The following is a 26,948-nucleotide window of genomic DNA, read 5'->3' as shown; positions in this document are numbered from 1 at the left end:
TAATGATTATATGTAAAAATATCTGAGAGAAAACAATCATTGTATTTTTGTCGGGATGCTCTGCTGTAGGGCTTAGAAGCATTGACTTCAATAAAGATAAGCTGAAAGTACTTTGTAGCAAAGTAGATTTCTATTTAGTGAACAGAGCAAATAATTCCAAAAAACAAAAACCAAGCCAAATCTAACAAACCAATGTAACAAATTCTGGAAGGTGTATGATATTTTGACCCATGATAGACAGCATGGGTTTATGTTCTTGACACTTAACTTCCTACAAGGACTGTTCCATCCTATGCAGAAGTAAATGTCTATCTAATGTCTATTTTAATTTTACTCATTTATAGTTACTCAAAATTGTCTATAATTAATGTAAATTTTCTCCTCTACTGAACATCTTATTTGTCATAGAATACTTTGCATCTATTCTATACACTTCAAAAGCTATATTGTAAAGTTACATCATGGAGATCTGTAGATATAAAAAGATAGAAGAATTGTATAGTTGACAGTGACGATAAGAAACATTATAAAGTCTTGCATTTATATTTTTAAATAAGAAAGTCATGTATTTAATTAAGCTCAAATTCAAATATTTTTGGAGATTTTTTTCTAAATGCTGGGGAATGAATAAGTGTGCAGCCCTCATAGAAAGTATCAAAAGCATAGTAATGGAAAGTCTGCAAGTGTAAAATGGTTTCTCAAGATTCAAAAGTATGTACCACAGTAGTAGTTAATTGATTTTATCTTTCTAATAGTCAATTCAATTAAAATGTCCAATATGGGAAATATCTATTTCTGACATAAGATCACATGTTCTAGAAAAACTATTGTCTATAACAAAACATTGAATTTTAAATAACTTACAGTTTCTTTGAGAGCTATAATCTCTAACTTCCTAGCTAAGTATAGGGACAACTTAATTTTATAAAATTCTCTGAGTGTCTTTTAAGAATAGTACATTCTGTATTGCTCTTGTCATGATTATAGTACCTGTACAAACTAATAAAATTGGGCTTATCTCCTCATCCGAATCCTATCACTGGCAGGAGGAATGTGGCCAGGGAATTGACCTGATTGTTCCAAAGCTATTCACTATTCTTCCCACATCTGGAAAATTGTAGCAGCAAAGCATTTGGATTAATGTCATGAGTACTGAAAACCTAATTTAATATAAGTAACTAGTATACACTTCTCAGAGTAAATTTTAAATTGTATTTCAATAAAAATTCTTCTTATAAAGTTTATTTTCTTTCCTTTCTTAAGCAGGCCAAGATTCTCCCATCTCTATTCCTTTTATGACTATTAGGAAAGTCTCAATTTCTTCATTATGCTTTAATTTTGGCATGAATTTTATGACAACTTTCTAGTAAATCATCACAGTTTTCTTGTTAGAAAGGCACACTGTACACTGGACTTACTGTGGCACACTTTCAGCCCTCTATAATGGTCCCTGTAAGTATATACCTCTACTTGGAGAAAAAAAATTACAGGAATCTGATGGCTGTGTAATTTAAACTGTAAAGTCTGTGCAATTGATTTTTGTGTCCCAGAGCAAGGAAGATTATGATCTGAATGCTTTCAGTGTTCACTGAGTACACAGGAGCCACTTCCCCTAACCAGAGTGGCCTCCTTAGCACACCAATAAGGCCACCTTATCCAGGATAACTCAAGTTTTACCTGACCAAATTACTTTGTAGTTAAGGGACCTTTCATGAGAATATCACAGAAATTCAAAAGTAATTATCACTAAAAACTTATCAATGAAGCTTAAGCTGTATAGTCATGTAAAATATGTTTTATAAAAACGACACTTCAAAGGCCAGAAATCTGTTGCCATTGGTAGGTGGTATTAACACAGTCAATGTTCATTTCAACTAAAGTATACATTCTATAAGCAAATGATTTCTTTGACACTCAAAGTCCACAATAAAAGTAATAAACATTGCTCAGAAAGGCAAATTATATTTTTGCAATAAACACACACAAATTTATTTCCCAACTACAATGTCTACCAGAAGGAAGTAAAAATACAATTCTGTCCAGTTATGAACAATAAGAAAAATATGCATTTAAGAAAATTTGTTAGCAACTTGGCATGCCAGGGTACTAGCCAGATTCCCCATTCTTCATTTACATTTGTTCAGAAATTCTCATAAGCATGTAAAACAATGAATTGCATCACAGAAGTATGTTGTTGGGCCTAGCATTACAACTTTTACAATTTAAACTAGAAAAGATCACTAAATCCAGTTATAAATATGCAACCCTGTGATTTATGACTCTGTCTATAAAATGCAGTCTTATATTTTGTAGCATGTACACTTACACAAAACAAGAGATTAAAAGGTTTCTAGGGGGATTAGTGAAGTATTCTTTAAATAATATCAACTCAAAAATAATCTGAAAACCTGACAGCAGCTTTGTTATGGTTTCATTAATAAAACAGTTTCCAGTAAATTAAAATGCTTTATCAGTTACCCTACTCAGAGATCTAAGAAACTTGTTGAAGATAAGCATTGAGCAGCAGAATGCCAAAAGAAGGGAGACTACTTGAAAGAGAAAAGAAAGAAAACCTGGACAACCATGCTAACATCCCCATTTGGATGTGGGATGATTAGAAGATGAACAATGAAAGAAAGGTCAGCAGAGTTGGATCTCAGTTAATTACTAAGGGAGAATGAGGTGTAATAATTGTAACAACAGGCTCATCAAAAAAACAAATGTGAAGCCACAACAAACAATGGCTTCCTCAGATTCCTTGTATGCAGTAGAGGGTGGAAAGTAAGGTCAGCCCACAGGAAAGCACATCGCAGAACAAAGAAGTGTCTCAGCTGCAAACTCCGTTGTTCTTCATGAATTGTAAAATGTTAAGTATGGACTAAACAGGAGTGTTTCTAAATTTGTATCGTTAGTTTCCTCAGAAAAGGACCGTTTTGGAAATATATGAAAGGCCTTTGTGGAAAAATGTATTTATGTAGTAGGCAGAAATAAGGGGAATATCTAGAAATATTTATATTATGTAAGTACAAGATATAGAAAATACATAACTATGTTTCAAAACCTAGTATTTTGTGCTATGAGTTTTAAGGAATAAAAGGAAAATTTTCCAGATAATGTTCCTTTCATAAGAATTCCTGAGGCTAAGTATCTGGACTGGTGATAAACTAGGAGGACTCACAGCACATGTGGTGTCTAGGGCCACAGAAGTTTCTGGATTCTGTGACTATTAACATAGCATGCCAAACACTTGCCGTTCAAGTAACCACAGATTAGTTTTTCTGTATTTGCCTAGTGAAACTGATATGAATGCCAGTATACTTGCCTTAGAGGATGTCTATGCTTCCAATTACGAAAAATAAAGATTGATATAGCCCTCCCCATGCCCAAGTCAATCAATGTTTTTCACTTCTAGGATGTAGCAAATGCTTTCCCCCTATACCTCCAGATAAACCAGATAAGAGTTTGCATGTTATATGTACAAAGAGTCAGGAGAAACTGAAAAGTATAAATAGGACTTTATTCAAGCTAAAACTGTAAGGTTCTAAAGGAGACTATAGTGGGCGTGAATTGGAGAAGGCTCAGTAGCTGAAATTACTGCTCCTTCAACAGTAGCAAAAACCACTAATCATTCAATGTCAAAAAATAACCTACAGGAAAATCAAATTCAGTCTAGAAAGAAGATGAGGCATCCTTCTCCGTGCCTTCAAGGATATGGTGTAAAAGAAAGGCAGTTAAAATCAAGTTCAGAAGTCCATGGGCTTATTACATCATAAGTGTGATATCTTGGGTGGTCTGATTATCACGTGTTATATCAAAGCCAAGAGGTTTGAAAAATAGAAGGGAATAGACAAACTACAGATAGTAATTTGAAAATTGTAGGCATGGAAAATTAAAGATTTAAAACAACCAATGAAAAAATTCACCAATTATGTACTCACATTATGGAAATAAACAATCTACAGAACAACTGATGAAGAACAACTGATGAACAATTAGAACAACTGGCCTTTTAGTAGATTTTTAGCATCTAAAACCACAGTGGAAATGGGTTTGCAGCCTTGAATTAAAATATTAACAGTACTGTGGTCGCACTTCTAGGTGACTATATATGAGAAATGGAAATTGATGGACCTACAAATATGTATTCACATAGTATACCTGTGTGTATAATAGCTCAAACTAGAATCAGAAAAATCTACAAAAGCACCCTTAACTGCTACTTTTTGTCTATCTTAAAATATGATAATTATGCAATTTTTTGAAATATTCAAGTGGTCCCCAAGCTTCTACCATCCAAAAAGCTAAAAATGTTCTCAGAAAAAAATCTGAGGAATATAGCTGACTTTTTCCTCTTTGCTATAATCTGTCTTCCCAATAAATTTGTATCAATGTATTTGAAGAGTGCCTTTTTATCTCTTTATTTTAAATCTTCATGAAACTGTTTCCAAATTGGAACATGTTATTTTGTCAAAGTCACTAATACTTGGTTCCAGAATAAATATTTTCTTATCTTCTTTAGAGTGAGAATGTTGACTTTTTGCATAGATTGGCATGATTCCTGAAATATGCTTGGTTGCAGGTTTATGTAAATGTCTAATGTTCATATTATTTACAATACAATTGTATTAATTCATTTGGACTGATTAACAACTGCAGGCCATAGAAACCTGCTATTTCATATTTAAACCAGAAAAGGAAAAATGTTTATGGTTCCATGGATTTGATTTATGATTTAATCACAAAAGGTGCTTGATAAATCTTAGCATGTCTATCTCTATGTATACCGACCTGGATCTATACTTCTCTGAAAATTAACATGAAATGCTTTGCAGTCTTAGATTGCTATCTTGGGTCAATTTTCAAGTAAACTTGTGGACTGCTCTTTCACTTAGGACTGGTCTGTTAAAGTCCCTCTTAGACATCCCTTTAAGCTTTAGAGTGTGTCATAAGTCCATTACTCTCACATTTGAAGTCCTCTTCAGGCTCTTCCAGCTTCCATTCCTCTGCATACTCACCAAACTAAGTGCTCTCCCTTGTTACTGTTCTCTCCAGGTTTAAATTTAAAGTCAAACCTGTATCTGATTAAGTTCAACAATGAATTTTCTTTAGTAAAAATGATAACTAGTGAAAGTGGTTTAAAAAGCAATCAAGTAGATGGAATTCAGTATAAAGTGCCATTGTTGGCATTTGATAGAAGTTCAATTGAAAAATATTACTTGAAATTCTTTTGATGAAGATTGACGAAAAAAAGTAAAATGAAGGGTTTCGAGGCTTATAAAAAATAAGCTATGCAAAATGACAATCAAAACACGCAACTATTCATTCACTCATCTCAACTGAGTGGCTAGTGTTTTTAGAAAATATAAAAATAGAATATAATTGGTAGGTTAAAATGTCATAAAATAAACAATTACTTCGAATTCTAAAGCACAAATACAAGAAAATATTTTCTTAAATATTTTTGTCAAACAAGTGAGCAAATGTCTGTAACCCCCATATAGCAGAGTAAGGATGAATAGTTCAAAAAAAGCCTGAGCCATGTGAGAGACAAAGAGATAGCGCATTTTCCTGGCTGCTACTTGCTTTAGCTTATTGGTACATGACTTTCCCAGTTTCAAACTGATGTTTTTTTAAATGCGGTATAAGGTGGCACGCGGAGGTCCCCTTAGTGGGCCCTGCTGAGGCATCCCACACTGAGGGCCAAGTAAGACAGGCCTAGTATAAAATGTTTATTTGGGGACATAGAAGGGGTGTGAGCTATGTTGGATCTTTTGTGGTTCTGCAAACATTTTATTTTGTTTGTAAAGGTGAAATACAACATCAGAATATTGATTAAATATTGTATATAATCTTTAGATTATTTTTGGCACTACTGCCACTATCACAATATTAATTTTACCAATCTAGGAGCATAGAAGGTCTATCAATCATCTACTATCTCCTTTGATTCCCTTTATCAATCTTGTGATACTTGCATTGTAGAGGAATTTCTTTTCTTTGGTTAGGTATACACTCAGAAATACTTAATTTCAAGATTTATATTTTTGTACTGGGATGTTTGCTAAAACAACCTTGAAATAATGTGAAACAGTGGTGGAGAAAAAGCAATGCTGGATGTATTGCAAAATCTGACTCCAAAGTACACAACAGAACTGTAAAATTAATGACAGCCAAGTATTGGCATAAAATTGATGACAGACCTATTGAATATAACAGAGAAATCAGAAAGAAACTAACAAAGATATGACCGCTTAATTTTTTTACAAAGAAGGCAAAATATACATTTAAAAAGTAACCTGTCCAATAAATGATGCTGTCAAAACTGAATATCCACCTACAGTAAAATTGAATTAGGTTCATTCATCTCACCCCTGTATAAACATCAACTCAAAATGCAACAAACACTTTAATTCAAATCCAGAAACAGTGAAACTTCTAGAAGTGAACATGAGGAATACTCTTGAAGATTATGGAGTGGACAGGAACTTGCTGAATAGGAGACAGAACTGGACTCAGGTATCAAAAAATGGACTATGTCAAAGTACAAATTTTTGCATGGCTGAGGACACTATCAACAGAGCTAATAGTGTCTTTTCACTTGAAGTTTAAATGAAACATTATCAAATATTAATTTTCATTATTTTGTCTTTTTATTAAGTATATTTTAAATGTGTGGAGTCTTTCACACATATACATCAAATAAATTTTATATTTGTTCTTGGTTAAAAAAGGGGGAGTTAGAAGGGAGGACAGGCAGAGAAAGAGAGGTGACAAAGAACAGAGAGAGAGAGAGAGAGAGAGAGAGAGAGAGAGAGAGAGAGAGAGAGAACAGTGAGAGTTCAAACAGTCCTTTGTTGCCTGTTGCTAGGTAAATGTTTGGAGGAGCCTAGAAGAAATGCTAACATAAACATACTTATAAAAACAAACACTTCTCAAAATATTGTTTAATGGAAAAGTGAGTGAAATATACTGGGTATGATGTATATTTTGAGGCATGTTCAGATCCCTTAAAGACACATGAGCAGAGCACAGATTTTTGACAAAATATTGGAATTAGTAAATGAATAGTGAAGTATCAGCTCAGTAAGCATCAGAGATAGAAGTACCTTTTCTAAAATAGCTAAATGTGAGAAATAAGAATTAAAGAAATTATCTTGGTTCTAAATTGTATTTTTAAAGCATATAAAAGTTATTTTTATAAAAATAGTTTGCAGCTAGACATCAAAATGTTTCTCTTTCTAAGAAACTAGCATTATTCTAGCCTTACAGTACTAAGCTAACTTTAAGTAATCAGATATATGAAGAATATTCATATAGCTGTGTATCACACAGCTATAAAAACAATCTAACATGAATAAACCAAAATATTTGAGTATTGATATCACAAAAGAACAACAAATAAAACAACTCAAGAATGCAAATATATTTTCATGTAAAAAGAGACCATCTCCCCACCTGGGGATCCATCCCATACACAGTTACCAAACATAGATACTATTAGGGATGCCAACAAGTGCTTGCTGACAGGAGCCTGATATAGCTGTCTCCTGAGAGGCTCTGCCAGTGGCTAACAAATACAGATAGGGATGCTCTTAGCCAGCCACTGGACTAAGCACAGGGTCCCCAATGGAGGAGCTAGAGAAAACAAACCCAAGGAGCTGAAGGGGTTTACAGCCCCATAGGAGGAATAACTGTATGAACCAACCAGTACCGCAGTGCTCCCAGTGACTTAACCACCAACCAGAGTACACATGGAGGCACCCATGGCATCAGCTGCATATGTAGCAGAAGATGGCCTTTTGGGACATCAATGAGAGGAGAGGCCATTGGTCCTGTGAAGATTTGATGTCCCAGTGTTGGGGAATGTCAGGATAGGGAAGTTAGAGTAGGTGGGTTAGTGAGCAGGGGGAAAGAGATAGGGGGTTTGGGGAGGGAAAACTAGGAAAGGGGATAACATTTGAAATGTAAATAAAGTAATAAAAATAAATAAGGAAAATAGAGTTCAGGATTTCCCAAATAAACTTTAAAACTTTGAAACTTTAAAAGAAACAAGAATAGTTGAAACACTACAAGGAAATATTCACATTTTAATGTAGCAAAGAGGAATTTTATTGAAATTTCTTTTTTATAGATTAGATCAAAATGCAGTTTGATCTAATCTATAAAGTGCCATTAACTGGTTAGTTTAAACATTAACAGAAAGAAAGATATTCTTAGCTCTGGTGCAGAGAAACTACCAAACTACTCCAAGGTTAGAATGAAATGTTTATGGTGGATCAAATTGTCAAGGCCATCTCTGGGGTAGGGGCACAGAGAGAAGAGAAAAAAATGCTACCACTGCTTTTCTGGAAACAGAAATCCCCTTTAGGCATGTTTACCTGATAACAAGCAGAAGTGTTAGATTTGAAATAACATGGTCACTAAGACTGAGTAAAATTCCTCACCAGTTGATTCAACATGGACAGGTGTTTGTGCACTTCCACAAGACCTGAGAAAGAAAAGTGAGAACATAACCAGCTTGGCAGTGAGATGGATATTCTTCTAAACATGTGTTCATCCAATTGGCTAGCAGAATAGTGAAGCAATAGACCCCAGGACACTTGGGGAGATCCCACGTTGAGTGACAGTTTATGTAAAGTTCTTTCCTTCTACTTGAAACCTACCTTCATGTTAGAACCCCGAATATGGACTTTGAAATAGTCAATGTCCCTGTTTGCTCTTTTCCCCACCATAGCCACATTGAATCAATCCTCCTTTTCTGTTTTACATTATTAATGTCTTTTTAATTAGATAGCTGATAACAGGCAGCTGAAGCAGGCTTGTTATGAGTGCCGAAGCACAGATTGTATGCCTAATAGCTCTGGTTAACAAGACCATTGTGCCTGATTTTAGTTAAGCAACAGCAGCAACTAATCGTGTTTTCTTGAAGGCAGAAATAAAAGAGAGCTGTGCTTCTCATCTGTCTCCCAAATCTGAGCAGAACAGTTTGAAGAGTGAAGATCCGTGGTAGAGGAAAGGCGGGGGAGTTAATTTCTAACTTCCTCTAACTTCCTTAATAACCACCAGTATTAAGATCAATGCTAGGCAGTGTCCTACAACCTTACCTGAAGGGTAAGTACTCAAGAACTGAGATGTTGCAATTGTATTAACCCTGTAGCTAACTGCTTCTAATACCCTCCCAAAATATAAGCAGTGGAGGAGAAAGACAGATTCTATCCACTGTGGAAGGGAACATGAGCACACAAGACTTAGTCTTGGATATCAGTACCAAGGTTTTCTACATGGAACCCAAGAATTGGCAAAAATCTAAAGGCTGGTACCTATAAGAGTTTGCAGATAGCCCCTAAATTTACCCCTATGTTAGTCAGTACTATCTTGACTAAAGAATTGCCTTACTATTCACTTACTATGGTGCTAATTAGTCTTCTTTCTTTATCAATTTCAATACATACTTTTACTATTTACAATAATTTTAGTTGGCAATTGTATTCTTTCAGGGACTGAAATATATCATTTCATGCTTTATTATGCTTTTAGGATTACACAGAAGAGATTGCATGGAAATCTAATACTTGGCCTTGTGTGTGAATTGATTTTATCTCTTGTATTTTTTAAATGAATTTTATTTATGTATGAGCATTTTGTCTGCATGTCGGTTTCTCTACTATCCGTGTATCTACTACACTTGGAGGTCAGAAGATATGTTTGGCTTCTATTAAACTGAAGTTATATTTGGTTTTGAGCTTCTATGTGGGTACTGGGCATCAAAACTGGGTCCTCTGGAAGAGCACACAGTGTTCTTTTTTTTAAGTTTCTTTTTTTTTTAATTTTCTATATTCTTTGTTTAGATTCTGAATGCTTTCCTCTTTCCTGGTTGCCCCCTCTCTATCGGTCTCATAAGTCCTCTTCCCTTCACCTATTTCATAATCAACCTCTGCCCATTTCCCTGTCCTGGTACTGCCCTACAATGGTGGATCAACTCTTTTCAAAGCCAGGGCTCTCTCTTTCCCTCTTCTTGGGTATCATTTGATATGCTAACTGTGTCTTGAGAATTCAGAGCTTCTGGGCTAATTAATATCCACTTATCAGAGATTGCATTCCATGTGTATTCTTTTGTGATAGGGTTACCACACTTAGGATGATATTTTCCACTTCCAACCATTTGCCTAAGAATTTCATGAATTCATTGTTTTTAATTGCTGAGTAGTATTCAATTATGTAAATATACCACATTTTCTGTATCCATTCCTCCATTGAGGGGCATCTGGGTTCTTTCCAGCTTCTGACTATTATAAATAAGGCTGCTGTGAACATAGTGGAGCATGTGTCCTTATTGCATGCCTGGGAATCCTTTGGGTATATGCCCAGGAGTGGTAGAGCAGGGTACTCCGGAAGTGTTATGCCCAGATTTCTGAGGAACTGCCAGACTGATTTCCAAAGTGGTTGTACCATCTTACAATCCCACCAGCAGTGGAGGAGTGTTCCTCTTTCTCCACATCCTCTCCAACACCTGCTGTCTCCTGAGAGTTTAACCTTAACCATTCTGACTGGTGTGAGGTGAAATCTCAGGGTTATTTTGATTTGCATTTCCCTAATGATTAATGATGTTGAACATTTCTTAAGGTGATCCTCAGCTATCCAAAGTTTTTCATGTGAAAATTCTTTGTTTATCTCCGTACCCCACTTTTTAATAGGGTTATTTGGTTCTCTGGGGTCTACCTTCTTGAGTTCCTTGCATATATTAGATATTAGCCCTCTGTCGCATTTAGGGTTGGTGAAGATCCTTTCCCAATCTGTTGGTTGAAGTTTTGTCCTTTTGACAGTGTCCTTTGCCTTACAGAAACTTTGTAATTTTATGAGGTCCCATTTGTCAGTTCTTGATCTTAGAGCATATGCTATTGATGTTCTGTTCAGGAACTTTTCCCCTGTGCCCATGTCCTCAAGGGTCTTCCACAGTTTCTTTTCTATTAGTTTCAGTGTGTCAGGTCTTACGTGGAGGTCCTTGATCCACTTGGAGTTGAGCTTAGTACAAGGAGCTAAGAATGTATTGATTTGCATTCTTCTGCATGCTGACCTCCAATTGAACCAGCACCATTTGTTGAAAAGGCTATCTTTTTTCCACTGGATGTTTTCAGCTCCTTTGTTGAAGCTCAAGTGACCATAGGTGTGTGGGTTCATTTCTGGGTCTTCAATCCTATTCCATTGATCCACTTGCCTGTCATTGTACCAATACCATGCAGTTTTTATCACCATTGCTCTGTAGTACTGCTTGAGGTCTGGGATACTGATTCCCCCAGAAGTTCTTTTACTGTTGAGAATAATTTTAGCTCTCCTGAGTTTTTTGCTATTCCAGATGAATTTGAGAATTGCTTTTTCTAACTCTATGAAGAATTGAGCTGGGATTTTGATGGGGATTCCGTTGAATCTGTAGATTGCTTTTGGCAAGATGGCCATTTTTTTTATTCGATATATTTTTTATATACAGTTCAAATGATTTCCCCTTTTCTGGCCCCCCACTCCCCGAAAGTCACATAAGCCCCCTTCCCTTGCCCTGTTCTCCCATCCATCCCTTCCTACATCCTTGTTCTGGTTTTGCCCTATACTGCTACACTGAGTCTTTCCAGAACCAGGGCATGGCCATTTTAACGATATTAATCCTGCCAATCCACGAGCATGGAAGATTTTTCCATTTTCTGAGGTCTTTTTTGATTTCCTTCTTGAAGCAATCCCACTAAAATCAAGTGGGACAAGGCTGCCCCCTCTCTCCATATCTTTTCAATATAGTTCTTGAAGTCCTAGCTAGAGCAATTAGACAACATAAGGAGGTCAAAATGATACAAATTCAAAAGGAAGAAGTCAAACTATCACTATTTGCTGATGATATGATAGTATACTTGAGTGACCCAAAAAACTACCAGAGAACTCCTACAGCTGATAAACACCTTCGGCACACAGTGTTCTTAACCTGTGAGCCATCTGTACAGTCCCATTTTCACGCTTTGAATGTTTTTCTGTTTTGTGTTTTTCACATCTTGATGATAATACATTGTGGAGATATTTGTTTCTGGTCAGGTCTAGTTGAACTTCTCAATGCCTCCTGTGTTTGAAAATTCATTTTATTCTCTAAATTTGAGAAAAATTTATCTCAAATTTATCAATTTATCTCAGGTCCTTCTTTTACCCTGAAGATTCTTACATTTACCCTCAAGAGTATTACAGAGTTTTTGAAACCTTTTAAAAATCATATTTAGGAAATGTCATTTTCTGGATTTGTCCTTAGTATTGTCTGAACCTTGTCTTAGACTCCTGAGCATCATCTTTCTGCTACATCTTATTTTTCAATGTGACTTTTCTCTACATATTTTAAACCCTTGTTATTTGATTCTTCTATTTGCAGAATCTCTATTTGGATATTTTAACAGTCTTTTTAAAATTTATTTTATTATTATTATTAATCATTCCATTCATTTATATCTCAAATGATTTCCCACTTCCTAGTTAGCCCTCCACGACCCCCATCCCACATCTGCCCTCCCCCATCCCTTTAGCCTCTATGAGAGTGCTCCCCTACCCACCCACACTCTCCTGCCCCACCTCTCCAGCATTCCCCTACTCTGGGGCATCAAACCTCCCCAGGACCAAGGGCCTCTGCTCCCTTTACTGTTGGGCAAGGCCTATATATGAATCTGGATCCAAAGGTCCTTTTAGGTGTACTCTTTGGTTGGTCAATTAGTCTGTGTGTGAACTGGGTGATCAGGCCATTCTATGTTGTTCTTCCAATGGAGTGCAACCCCCTTCTTCTCCTCCAGTCTTTCTGCCAAGTCTCCTACCAGGTTCCCAGAGTTCAGCCTGATAGTTGGTCCAAGCATCTGCCTCTGCTTTGGTCAGTTGCTGGCCTGACCTCCCTAGGAACTGCCACAATTGCTTCCTGTCTGCAAGCTCCTCTTGATCATGGCAACAATGTTGGGTTTAGTGTCTGCAGACATGATGTATCCCCAGGTGGGGTCATTCTCTAGTTGTCCCTTCTTCAATCTTTGCTGCGCTTTTTTAACCCTGTTCTTCCTTTAGATAGGAACATTACTGGTTTAAAAATACTTTGAGATGGGTGGGTAGCTCCTTCCCTCTACCAGGGGCCATGCTTATCTACTGGAGGTGGTCTCTACAGGTTCCATCTCCCCCTTCTCTGTGCATGTTTAAAGCCATTACCATTGGGTCCTGAGAGTCTCATGTTTCTGTGATGTCTGGGACCCTCCAGTGGCTATCCCCAGTTCCTCATCCCTCCTGCTACCTATTTTTATTTGATTTCCTGACCCTCTGTATCTCACGTCTCCAGATTCTGATACTACCACCCTTATTTCCTCCTCCTCCCCTTCCCCCACCCTGTACCCCTCTCCTTCTGTCTCCCACAATAGTCTTGTTATACCCTGAATGCATGATTGAAGCATTCATCCTCTGATCTTCCTTTCTTCTATGTTCCATATGGTCTGTAACCTGTTTTGTAGGCATTGTGATCTTTTGGGTTAGATCCACTAATTAATGAGTCCATACAATGTGTGTTCTTTTGTGTCAGAGTTACCTCACTCAGGGTGATATTTTCAGTTCCATCCATTTGCCTAAGAATTTCATTGAAGTCATTGTTTTTAATCACTGAGTAGTATTCCATTGTGTATATGTACCACATTTTCTGTATCCATTCTTTTGTTGCAGGATATCTGGGTTGTTTCCAGCTTCTGGCTATTATAAATAAGGCTGCTATGAACATAGTGGAGCATGTGTGATTGTTATATATTGGAACACCTTTTAGATATATGCCAAGGAGTGGTCTGGCTGGGTCCTCAGTACTATGTCTAATTTTCTGAGGAATTGCCAGACTGATTGCCAGAGTGGTTACAATCCCAGCAACAATCGAGGAATGTTCCTCTTTCTTCACATCTTCTTCAGCATCTGCTGTCACTTGAGCTTTTGATCTTAGCCATTCTTATTGGTGTGAGGAGACATCTCAGGGTTGTTTTGATTTGCATTTCCCTGAGGACTAGGATGTTGAACATTTCTTTAAGTGTTTCTTAACCATTCAAGATTCCTCGGTTGAGAATTCTATATTTCCTCTGTACTCTAATTTTTAATAGGGTTATTTGCTTCTCTGGAGTCTGCCTTCTTGAGTTCTTTGTATATTTTGGATATTATCCCTCTATCGATGGAGGGTTGGTAAATATCTTTTCCTAATCTGTGGGTTGCCATTTTGTCCTAGTAATAGTGTCCCTGACTTTACAGAAGTTTTGCAATTTTATGAGTTCCCATTTGTTGATTGTTGCTCTTAAAGCATAAGCCTTTATGGTATTGTGTTCAGGAAAAATTTCCCCTGTGCACATGAGTTTGTGGTTCTTCCCCACTTTCTCTTCTATTGATCCTTGATCTACTTGGACTTGAGTTTTGTGCAGGGAGTTAGGTAGAGATCAATTTGCTTTCATCTACATAGCTTGAGGTGATTCCCCCAGAATTTCTTTTATTGTTGAGAATAGTTTTTCCTTTCCTAAGTTTTTTGTTATTCCAAATGAATTTGAGAATTGTGCTTTCTAAGTCTATGAAGAATTTTGAGCTTGGCAGTGGTGGCGAATGCCTTTAATCCCAGTACTTGGGAGGCAGAGGCAGGCGGGTTTCTGAGTTGGAGCCCAGCCTGGACTACAGAATGAGTTCCAGGACAGCCAGGGCTATACAGAGAAACCCTGTCTTGGAAAAAAAAAGAATTTTGTTGGATTTTGATGGGGATTGCATTAAATATGTAGATTGCTTGTCATGTTTACTATATTAATCCTGCTAATCTACGACATGGGTGATCTTTCCATCTTCTGAGACCTTCAATTTCTTTCTTTAGACTTTAAGTCCTTGTCACACAGATCTTTCACTTGCTTGGTTAGAGTCACACCAAGATATTTTATATTGTTTGTGACTATTGTGAAGGGTGCTGTTTCTTTAATTTCTTTCTCATCCCTTTTATCCTTTGAGCAGACAAAGGGAACTGATTTGTTTGTGTTAACTTTATATCCAGCCTCTTTGCTTACATTGTTTAATCAGCCGTAGGAGTGCGCTGGTAGAATTTTGGGGGTTACTTATGATACTATAATATCCTCTGTGAATAGTGATAACTTGATTTCCTTCCAAATTTGTATCTTGTTTGTCCTCCTTTTGTTGTCTAATTACTCTGGCTACAACTTAGAGTACTATATTAAATAGGTAGGGAGAGAGTGGGCAGCCTTGTCTAGTCCCTGATTTTAATGGGATTGCTAAGAATTTCTCCCAGTTTAATTTGATGTTGGCTATTGACTTGCTGTATATTGTTTTTAATATATTTAGTTATGCACCATGAATTCTTGATCTCTCCAATACTTGTAACATGAATGGGTGTTATATTTTGTCACAGGCTATTTCCACATCTAATGAGATGATCATGTGTTATTTTTCTTTGAGTTTCTTTTTATATATTGGATTATATTTATGGATTTCATATATTAAACCATTACTGCATCCCTGGGATGAAGCCTACTTGATCATGTTGGATGAACATTTTGATGTGTTCTTGGATTCAGTTTGAGAGAATTTTTGTTGAATATTTTTGCACCAATATTCATAAGGGAAATTGTTCTGTAGTTCTCTTTCTTTGTGGGGTCTTTTTGTTATTTAGGTATCAGTGTAACTTGTGGCTTCATAGAAAGAATTTGGTAGTATTCCTTTTGTTTTTATTTTGTGGGATAGTTTGAAGAATATTGGTATTAGATCTTCTTTGGAGGTTTGAAAGAATTCTATACTAAAACCATCTTGTCCTGGGCTTATTTTGTTTGGGAGACTTTTAATGACTGCATCTATTTCCTTTGTGGTTATGGAGCTGTTTAGATGGTTTATTTTATCTTGCATTAACTTTTGGTTCTTGGTATTTATCTAGAAAATTATTAATTTCATCCAGGTTTTCTCGTTTTGTTGAGAACAGACTTTTGTATTAAGATGTGATTATTTTTTTAATTCCCTCAGTTTTTGTTGTAATGTCTCCTTTCTCATTCCTGATTTTGTTAATTTGGATATTGTCTCTGTGCCCTCAGATTAGTCTGGCTTAGTGTTTGCCTTTCTTGTTGATTTTCTCAAAGAACCAGCCCCTTGTTTTGTTGATTCTTTGTAAAGTCCTTTTTGTTTCTACTTGGTTGATTTTAGCCCTGAGTTTGATTATTTCCTGCCTTCTACTCCTCTTAGTTGTAATTGCTTCTTTTTGTTCTAGAGCTTTCAGGTGTGCTGTTAAAGTGTAAGCTCTCTCCAGTTTCTTTTTGGTGTCACGCAGAAATATTTGTATTTGGTTATTCAGGACTTGCTGTGGTAGGAGAACTGGGTTCTGGTATTGCCAAGTCAAATTGGGTTCTGTTGTTTGTGCTCTGATGCTTACCTCTCTCCATCTGGTTATCTCTGGTGTTATCTGGACTCCCTGTCTCTGACTGTAGGCTGTCCTACCTGTGATTCTATTATACTAGGGCTGCAAATGAGGGGTTGAGCTGCCACTGGTGTTTGTGCTGTGAGGGATCAGGTCTCTGCTCCCAGCAAGCATAGGTGGGATCTGGAAGGTGCCCATTTCCCTGGCTAGGTGGGAATCTGCTTCCCCCTAGGAGTCTCCCATATGCCTGGTCTCAGGGCAGCATTTAAGATCTAACCTGTGAAGATGGATATGTCTGAATACCAGGGGTTTTGAGCTGAAGCTGGGGTGTGTGCTATGAGGGAACTGGTCTAGCACAGGGTCTCTGTGCCAGACCAGCACAGATGGGAGCCAGAAAACCTTTCTGATGGAATAGATATGTCCTATAACTTTTACTCTGCCCACACCTATTTCTTTATTTTATTTTAGATATATGAATCCTTCTAATGAGTTGTCTTTACATGGATTTGTGTTCCTTACTTCTGTATAAGTGAGACAACCTGACTAAAGAAAGAGATATAGTTTTCTTTGCCAGAGTCTTGATGTTAACAGCCAGAGGGAGAAGATTAGGAAGAAGAAGAAGAAGAAGAAGAAGAAGAAGAAGAAGAAGAAGAAGAAGAAGGAGGAGGAGGAGGAGGAGGAGGAGGAGGAGGAGGAGGAGGGGGGGGAAGGGGGAGGGGGGAGGAGGAAGAGGAGGAGGAGGGGGGGAAGGGGGAGGGGGGGAGGAGGAAGAGGGGGAAGAGGAGGAGGAGGAGGAGGAAGAAGAAGAAGAAGGAGGAAGAAGGAAGAAGGAAGAAGAAGAAGAAGAAGGAAGAAGGAAGAAGGAAGAGGAGGAGGAGGAGGAGGAGGAGAAGGAAGAGGAGGAGGAGGAAAAGGTCTGATAACAGACTAGCAAAAACTGCACAACACTGGATAGCTTTGTAAAGCAAAGATTATCAACATTTCAATGCTGAACTACGAGAATAAGAAAATGGAGAAAGAGGGATTAAGAATGAGAAAGAAATGATATGGGTTAGGGTTATGAGATGTAGTGGGGACAATAGTGCATAATAAGCATAGAGAAAGAACAGCCACAAGTGCCTGCTCCAATGAGAAATCAGATACTAGTTTAATTTGTATTATTTATACTTTCTACTTTCATTTATTTATTATCATTTATTATTTATACATCTACAGATAAAAGTAGAAAGTATAAATAATACAAATAAAAGAGAAAAGAAAATAAGCAGAAGAAATTACATCACCTGACTTCAAACCACAGCACAGAGCTGTAGCATTTAAAAAGTATGCTATTGGCATAAAATTGACCTTTAACTAATAGAAAACAGGGTCAACATTTACATCTATAATAAACTGCCTTTTAACAACTATGTCAGGAGTATTCATTGATGAAAAGACCATCATTTCAATAAATTGTGGTTGGAAATGGGGACTATATTCAAAGATAGAAAACAGAGTCAGTATTCTATTAGTTAGGAAAACCAACACAGATGGATTAAAGATGGCCATCCCCCTAACAATTAAATTTAAAGAACAAGAACAGAACAGGAAAATGCTGTCAGATCCTAAAATGGTCACATATAATTTGTATAAGATCCCAAAGTCCTAAGAAACAATTAAGATTATATTAGACTATAACAAAATTTCACACCATGAAAGAAACAGCAATAGGAGTAAAAAGACAAATTATCAAATTGACATTTTTTGCATCGAAGGGACCTTTTCATCCCATTTTGTCTCTACTCAGAAGCTAGACCATAAACAACTTACCATCCATTCTAAGAGTAAGGTACTTTGCTTCTACAGCTGCTCTCCCTGTTTGGGTTGCTCTGAATGGAGAAGCTGCAGTTCTGGTTTAGTACCTCATAGTAAAACAGCAGGAGGCTGGGTAGCATAGCCTTTGTTGAATCTGCAGAAAATGTTTGGTTCTAAGTTGAAGTCTTGGGAAGAAAAGGAGAGTGAGACCTGTCTTGATTCTTTGTTCTCAGCACTTGTAAGACTTTCAGAGTGTGTGACCACCTGGTAAAATGTTCACTATGAGTCTGCACATAAATTAAGGTCATAAATAGAGTAAGAGGTTTATAACAGAATGTCTGCATATAAATCTAGTAGGAGTAATTATCTGGCTAAACATTCATTACTTGTTATTAACTTGCAGGTTCATGGAGAGTTAAAAACCATAACTAAGTTGCCCTTGAAGTTTTATATAAAAAACCAAGTCAATATTTTATCTCCTATCCTTACACCCATGGCATATATCTTTAGATCCTTCTTTATGACCTTTGGTTAATGGTTATATAATCCCTTGGAATGTGTTGAAAGTTTCAGAAGTCTGTTCAGAAGCAATTAAGCAGTTCAGTTATAAAAGAGGCTTGAATGTCTTTGTGTCACCATTCTAAAGTAGTGCGGTGACACTAGCATGATGGTTGTTTCTGAAGGATAAAATCTCTTTGTTCTTGCATACAGTTGAATCTGGGGTCTTGCTTCAGTGAGTTTTTGAATCCTAACAGCACACAACATATCTGACAAGAGTTTAGTACTAGGAATGTATAAGAAATTCCAGAAAAGAATCAATAACTGGATGTACATTGACATATCCATTCCATATATATATACATATATATATATGTATATATATATATACACACATATATGTGTGTGTTATTGGATGTTTTATTTATTTACATTTTAAATATTATCTCCCTTTCCAGTTTTCCCTCTGCAAACCCTCTATTCCCATTCCCACTCCCCTCCTGCTTCTATGCGGGTGCTCCTCCATCCACCCACCCACTGTCCTAGCATTTCTCTATGTTGGAGAATTGAGCCTTTACAGGACCAAGGGTCTCTCTTTCCATTGATGCCAGATATGCAGGTGGAGCCATGGGTCCCTCCATGGGTACTTTCTGGTTGGTTGTTTAGTCTCTGGGAGCTCTGGCATTTCCATTTGGTTGATATTCTTGTTCTTCCTAAGGAGTTGCAAGACTCTTCACCTCCTCAGTCCTTCCCCTAACTCCTCCTTCACTGGGGTCCCCATGCTCAGTCTGATGGTTGGCTACAAGTTTTCACATCTGTATTGGTTAGGCTCTGGCAGACCTCTCAGAAGAGAATTACATAAGGCTCCTGTTAGTCTGCCCTTTTTGGCATTAACAATAGTTCCTGGGTTTGATGGTTGCATACAAGATGGATCCCCATGTGGGGCAGTCTCTGGATGGCCTTTCCTTCAGTTCCTGCTCCATTTTTGTCCCTGTATTTCCATTAGGCAGGAGCAATTCTGAGTTAAAAAATTTGAGATGGGTGGGTGGCCCTTTCCCTTAACCAGAGGCCTTGCCTAACCTCTAGATATGGTATCTACAGGTTCCCCCTCGACTTTGTTGTGTATTTCCACTGTTATCCCCATTGTGTCATGAGAGCCCCTTGCTTTCCTGCATCTGGGGCTTTCTGGAGGCTACCCCAGTTTCCCATCACCCACTGCTACACACCTTTGCTTATTTTTCTGACCCTCTGTCAATCTCCCCCATGTCCTCCCATACCAGATCCTGCCCTCCTTTTTACTCTGCCCTTCCTCTTTCTCTCCCAAGTCTGTTAACATAGTAGAGCATGTGTCCTTGTTATATGTTGGAGCATCTTTTGGGTATATGCCCAGGAATGGTATAGCTGGGTCCTCAGTTAGTACTTTGTACTTAACTAAAGCTTAAACTTTGATGTGTTGGTTACAATAATAGCAACATCTTGAAAAATTACAAATATCCAATAACATATAAACATTTCATAACCTAATTATGTAGCTCCCATGAAACAAAAATACAATACAAAGAGCAATGAATATAATATAATTATAATCAACAACAATAATAAATTTCATTAACACAATAATATTTAGAAACAGAATCCAGGTGTCAAAGAAAAAGTTTCAACGCTATCAAAACAAGTTGACTTTATAACTAAATAAATTACAAAATTCAGGGTAGTGGCTGCTTCTTGTTAGCAGTTGGTAGCAGTAGAGGAGAGACAAGGATTGTAGTTGGGTATTGGTGTAATACTATTAGGTAAAGGGAAACTGGTTGTGTATATTATATATACATATGTATATATATAATCTTATGCTGTGATATGGATGAATACATTAAAATGCAACTTAATTTTTCTCTTGTGAATGTGAATATTAAGCTCTTAGTGTTCTAGAACCATTCCTATCTATTCCTGCAGTGATGATCATGGAACAACCCTTGAAACATGTAAGCAAGCTCCCCACCCCACCTTTAAATGCTTTCTTTTATAAGAGTGGTCTTGGTTGTGGTGTCTCTTCAGAGTAATAGAACAGGAACTAAGGCATACATATGTGCACATATTAAATAGTAATGTACACAAATATATGTAGGAAATAAGATAAAGGAAGGATCATTTTTCTCCCCTTAAATGTAAAAGTCCCTGAAGGTACTGAATGTATAAGTAGGCTTAGTTTTCTATTGAGTTGGTGACTGTGGTTCGGTGAAGATCACATAAATTTTAATTCTTTTTATTTTTAACATTTTTTCCTTACCTTTAATCTCTATTGTAATACTAAAGATTAATTTTTAGGTACTCTAATAATCCCAATGATATGTATAGTTTCAGGATAGCTTGAAAATTCTCCGTGAAAAAGTATATATTTCCACTTTTAGTATCATTTTACAATCTTGACTTATATTCATGAAAATTTCAATGAAAAATGAAGACTCAGAATGTATGTCATAGTATTTCAATGGCTATAAAGAAAATAATAACTATATATATATTTCAGTGTTAGTGATCCCCAAATCTTACTATAAAAGATATAGTATCTTAATATTTTCTAGATTTTCCTGCCTAGTCTTATCCCAAATTGTCACTAGCTAAAGTTATCTGAAAGGAGGGGTTTTCATTTGAGAAAATGCTTGCAAAAGTGCCAACTGTGGGTCATTTGATTAGTGATTCATGGGGAGGGCCCAGACCATCATGGATGGTTCCTTCTCTGGGCTGGTAGTGCTGATTCAATAAGAAAGCAGACTGAGCAAACCACGTCGAGCAAGCTGGTAAAAAGCATCCTCTCTGTGACCTCCGCACCAACTCCTGCCTCCAGTTTCCTGTCTAGTTTGAGTACCTGCCCTGGCTTTCTTTAATGATGAACTCTAATGAGGAAGTGTAAGCCAAGTGTAAACCCTTTCCTTCCCAAGTTGCTTTTCGGTCATAGTGTTTCATCACAGGAATAGAAACTCCCATTAGTTCACAAATTTTATAGTGTAAAAGTGTGTACCTATTTATATTAAAAAACAAAACTATTTCATTATTAGTGCAAATTGAAAGGAAATAAAACTGTATACTTGTTATATTTTAGAAGACACTTTTTCTTACATACAGGCTAACCTTGAAGAGACGATATGTAGCATTAGCTACTAGAACAAACGAATAAAATTTGATTTAGCTTTAATCTACTGTTTTGGTTTTGGTCTATTAGGCTATGGTACACTCTAGATATTGAATTTATATTCAGATGGTACTTTCTGTCTTTCCATATTTTGATCTTTGATTTGGTTAAGAAATGCACATTTATTATTTGTCAGGTGAGGTTATCATTACTACTGCATTGCCATTTTCAGTGATGTGTTTAAGAAAAATCCTGAGACATTAAGACCTGCAATAAAATGCAGGCAATGCTATTTTCCCAAATATTAAGACATTTGGCATATGTTTTCAATGATTCTGGAAACAAGGAAAATAATTTTCACTGCAGCTTTTGTATTAAACTAGCACAGCTTAATATATATCACTCAAAAGCCTAAGGGAGAGACTACCATTCGGTTCAGAGCTGTCAATCATTTATTCAGGCTTCAGAAGTGTCTGTCTTTCTTTGTTCCGCAAGAGGCTTACTGGAAGCATGGCACACTGTGTCAACTCCAGGCAAATCCTTTATCAGTACATCCTTTTGAAACTGTCATTGAACTGCAAGGACCTAAAGAGTGATAAGCATTAATAAAACCCTGTCCCTTTTATCCCTTCTGCCGTTCAGATTTAATGCTGGATTCTTTATCTAAACTTGGGTTTTAAAGTCTAGACAAATGCAATTCTTACCTTCAAATGTACTGCTGCTTAACCCAGCTTGTAGTGAGATGTGTAGGTTTGTTAGTCTTTTATTTCTTGAATTAATCAATATTTTCCTGTAAGTGACTTTGAGCTGTAATTGGAAAGATTCAGTATCATTTGTTAAAAAGTATCCTTTATGAAACAGATTATAAATAAGGGATTGAGAAGTAGCTAAGTTATAACTCTAAATTATAGGTAAAATTGCCTTTTATATTTGAATAGCACATGTGCATACACATTTGTGAGCACACTAATACTAAGTAAAAATAAATTGTAAAATATTTATGAATGATGCTTAAACAGACAGAGATGATTTTTAATTATTTTGTTACATGAGAATTTCAAAATTGTAGCTTCTTTATTTTTAAATATTCCTATGTTCTAAATACCTCAAATATAATAGATATACATTCAAATGCTTGTGTGTGTATATGTACCTTTTGATATATATATAATTGAAAAAATAGAATAATATCATTTGCTTTGCAAATTAATGAAATATTGATGATTTGGTTTGATAGAATGATTTCTAAGTTTCAATTGTTCTTTAAATGTTATAAAATAATACTAAAATATGTCATGAAAATATTTTCTAATTCCTAACAGGTGATTTTACATATGAAATATTAATTATACATAATTATAAATGGATAATTATACTAACCATTGTGCTATTGTGGTGGGTAGCAGCTTATTCATTAGATGGAAGATGTGCCATCCAGTTGTATACTTTACTTACAAATACTCATTCAGTTTTCACTGGATCAAACTAAGGATTAAGACTTTGAACTCTCTTGTTTCTAATTTATATGACAAGTTATTCAAATAGAAGTCTGAATATGGTGTGATTTTAGTAGGCTTTAAAAATGAATTATGTATGTTCAGTGTTTTTACAAGTTTACCTTTGTGTGCTCATTTTTTTCCCCAACATGCAACTTTTATGGATTCTCTGGGAGTTTCACATTATGTGCTACAATCACAATCCCTTCTAAGTTCCTACATGTCCAGACCTCTCCTGTGACCTCATGCCTCCAAAAGAAGAAATAAAATAAAAAGGAAGAAAAACAAAACAGAAAACCAAAATCTCAAAAGAAGTACACTTTGTGATATTGATACACTCAATTGTACATGGTCAAACTCTCAGTGGCCTGCTCCTAAAATAGAACTGTGTCTTTTCCCCTATCCCCTCATCAGAAGCTATCACCTGTGGAGAACTGCTCTTCAGTATCTCTGTCACATGTTTAAAGAGTTCTTTTCTGTGATTTCTTGTCAAGGCTCTTACTTTTTGGTTGCTGTGGGGGTAGAAGTTTTTAAGGCTAAGGATTGTCACAAATACCTTGTACATCTCTCAACTGTTTGCCTACAGTCAACAATACCACAGCAAAAGTAACCTTCTTGCTCCTCACAATCATTAGAAGCATGGTAAGTGAGTCTACATATGGTTTCTGGTGACAACACCAACCATGGCTATGGACCAGACAAGGCCCTTGGAAGTAACCCAGATCACCCTGAGTAAGCAGGATAGTCCACAGACATCAACTTGTATTCCAGTTGCCACATGGCAACTTGGTGGTAACAAGGACCATGGGCATCAACAGAGACCCCCAGGTGCAGTCAGACCTTGGACCCAGATGTGACTTTCAGTGGCAGTATGAGTGTGGACATCACCATGACCCCAGACCCGCAGATGGTATGACAGGCCATGGAAATCAGTATGGGCCTCAGGAGAATCCTGGTTTACATGGCTTCAGGTTTCAGCAAAGATTACCGACATTTGAGTGGTCCTCAGTGGTAACATGGGCCACATGGGCCACAAACCCTACCTGAGTCCCCAGCTGGTCACAACCAGATAGGGAGCAGGCAACCATGGGCATGGCCGGCTTGCCCCGGTGCTGGTTATTCTACTGGATGACCAACCCAGGACCTTGGAATCATCTTTACCTTCTAGTTTTTAGTCTGTATGACTGTTATGCCTGTCTGAATATAGTGTATCCATTAAGTTTCAGGGTTCTGTTTTCCTGATTTCCCAGATTTATGTGACCCCCTTGAGTCTCCAGCAGGATATGTTTCAGTTCATAGGAAATGGCTGCACAGCAGCAATTGCCTCACTTTCCTTAATTCCTCATCATGTTTGGCAAATATAAGTCCATCAGAAAAAAATTTGTAATTCGTAAGAATGTATTTTCTAGTGTTGTCAATCAGTTTAGAAATATGAACCACTCTCAATTCATCTTACAAGATTTCACCATACACTTACTGTTTAACAGTCAATCCTGTTTGTTCTTTTTTAACTAGATTAAGAGATGAATAAAACTATTGAATACATGACAGATGTATACATGAGCATATAACAGTATGTACAAGACTCTACAAGATCAAGCCAGAAAAAAAAATCCAAGCATGGATTAGAGAGTCATTAAACCCTATTCCTAACTGAAGAGTCATGGGAATTTATCCTTGATGAAGAAAGGGAAAATCAGCTGACTTCAGCGGCATACTTCCTGAGAGTCTACCCAATTTCTAGTATACAGCCCAGCACTTAGATACATAGAGCCAACACTAAATAAACTCAGTTGGTTTGACAAAATATCACAGGAAATTGGGAAGAAATAGTGATTAGGAAACAAACAAAATTAGAGGCAAAGGTATGGAGTAGAGACTAGGTTAAACATACTACCTGCATGTGTAAAATTCTCAAACAAAGATGAAATTAAGAAGCAAAAGAGTTAATTCACCTCTCAAGCTTCTGTCCTTTTGTTGCATGCCTTTTTGTCATTATGGTTCTACCTTTTATAAAGTTTTCCACTAAACATGACAGAACTAAGGACCACCAGGGTTCGTGTCTTTGGTCTTTTTCCTGAATGTTCTTCCATTCACCATGCTATAATGTATTTTCCTTTATTTTCCTGGATTGTAAACTTCTATCTTCTGAGTGTCAAAATTCCTTTACTTATTTTTCCTTATTTCTGGTTTGTTACTATTACAGATAATACTGCTGTGAATACTCCCATCCAAGTCTTTATGTGTAAATATATTTTCATACCTCTTGAGGAAATATTTAGATGTATAGTTGCTGGGACATGAATTATATTCAAATTTAACTTTGTAAGACACTGCAACAGTGTTCCGTGATGTGCATATATCATTTTGTCTTCTCAGTAGCAATGCTGGGAGATTACATTTGCACTACAGCAGGATTTCTCAGAAGCAGTACTCTTGACATTTTTAGACTGAAAAATTCTTTGTTGTGTAAACTTCCTTGTGCAGTTTATGTGAGTCATAGGATCTTTGTCTTCTCACACTGTAAACATCAAACGAGGAGAAGTTGCAGGCCTCTCTCCACTTACAACTAGAATTGCTTCCAGATAATGCCACATACTCCCCAGAGGCAGCAGTTTTCTCAAGGAAAAGACTATTGTTCTTCATTATTACTAAGTATGAGGTCATTCATAATTAGACTTCCCAGCAGTTTAATTTTGCCAATTAAGTGTGGAAAAAGTAATGCATCATTCTGCTGTTGGCCACAGTTTGGGTCTTGCTTTACAGAATGCTATTGCTGGGATACAGTGGGTGGGCAATTTTGAGGGGTATGGTCTAGAGGAAGGTCTTTAGGTCATAAAGGTCAAATCTTCACATGAAAATCTTGGATCGAAGTGAAGCAGTTTATAGGCCCATACCATCTAATGTTTTCAGCCTGTTTCTTTCACTCCCACCAGGAAGTATCGAGCAAAGGAAAAACAAGAGTAACTTTTTATTTACCGTAGCCTTGCAGGAGTAACTATTAGAATGAGGTGCCGATGGAGCAACTGGTAAGTGTCCCAGCTCTAAGTACCCAGTATGCTTCTGGGTGCCTGCCTGAGTTGAAGATGAAGAGTTTAAAGTATCAGCTGTATATCTATCTGCAAGTGACTGATGGGATTGACAAGGCCACGTCTCCTGATGCCAGCAGGACGTGAAGGCTGAAGTTGGGTGTCTCTGGAATTAATCTGCTGTCTAGAGTTGATAGTTGATTCCTGGAGGCTGGCTCCAGAGAACTCCCTGCCTGAAGCAGATGCCTTAGGCTCAGGGAGCTTGAAGAGTGTCCATCTCCTATTAGCTCCTTAAGGAGGGAGAAGCCTCAGGCTTAGGCAATCTGAAGGTGAAATCCTCAGGCAGAGCCTGAGTCTTGCACTGAATTATTTCTTTTTCACTCCTACAAGTTCCACTGTTAAAAAAAAAAAAAAAAGTCGATGCCTCACAGTAGCATTTAGTTAGGAGACCAGCTGAGCCTTGATTGGCTAAGGGTAAGGTGCAATAATGAGGTGAGCTTTGGGATCAATCAGGGAAGAGTTGTCAGAAACTCCTAGAAAGTTTCTGGTTGTTCTCAGTTGTTGTAGTCTTTGCAGGCTTCCACCTGCCA

This window comes from Apodemus sylvaticus, chromosome 2 (assembly GCF_947179515.1).
Source record: "Apodemus sylvaticus chromosome 2, mApoSyl1.1, whole genome shotgun sequence".
NCBI classification, from domain to species: domain Eukaryota; kingdom Metazoa; phylum Chordata; class Mammalia; order Rodentia; family Muridae; genus Apodemus; species Apodemus sylvaticus.
The sequence above is the reverse complement of the archived record's forward strand: the minus strand, read 5'-3'. Positions refer to the sequence as shown.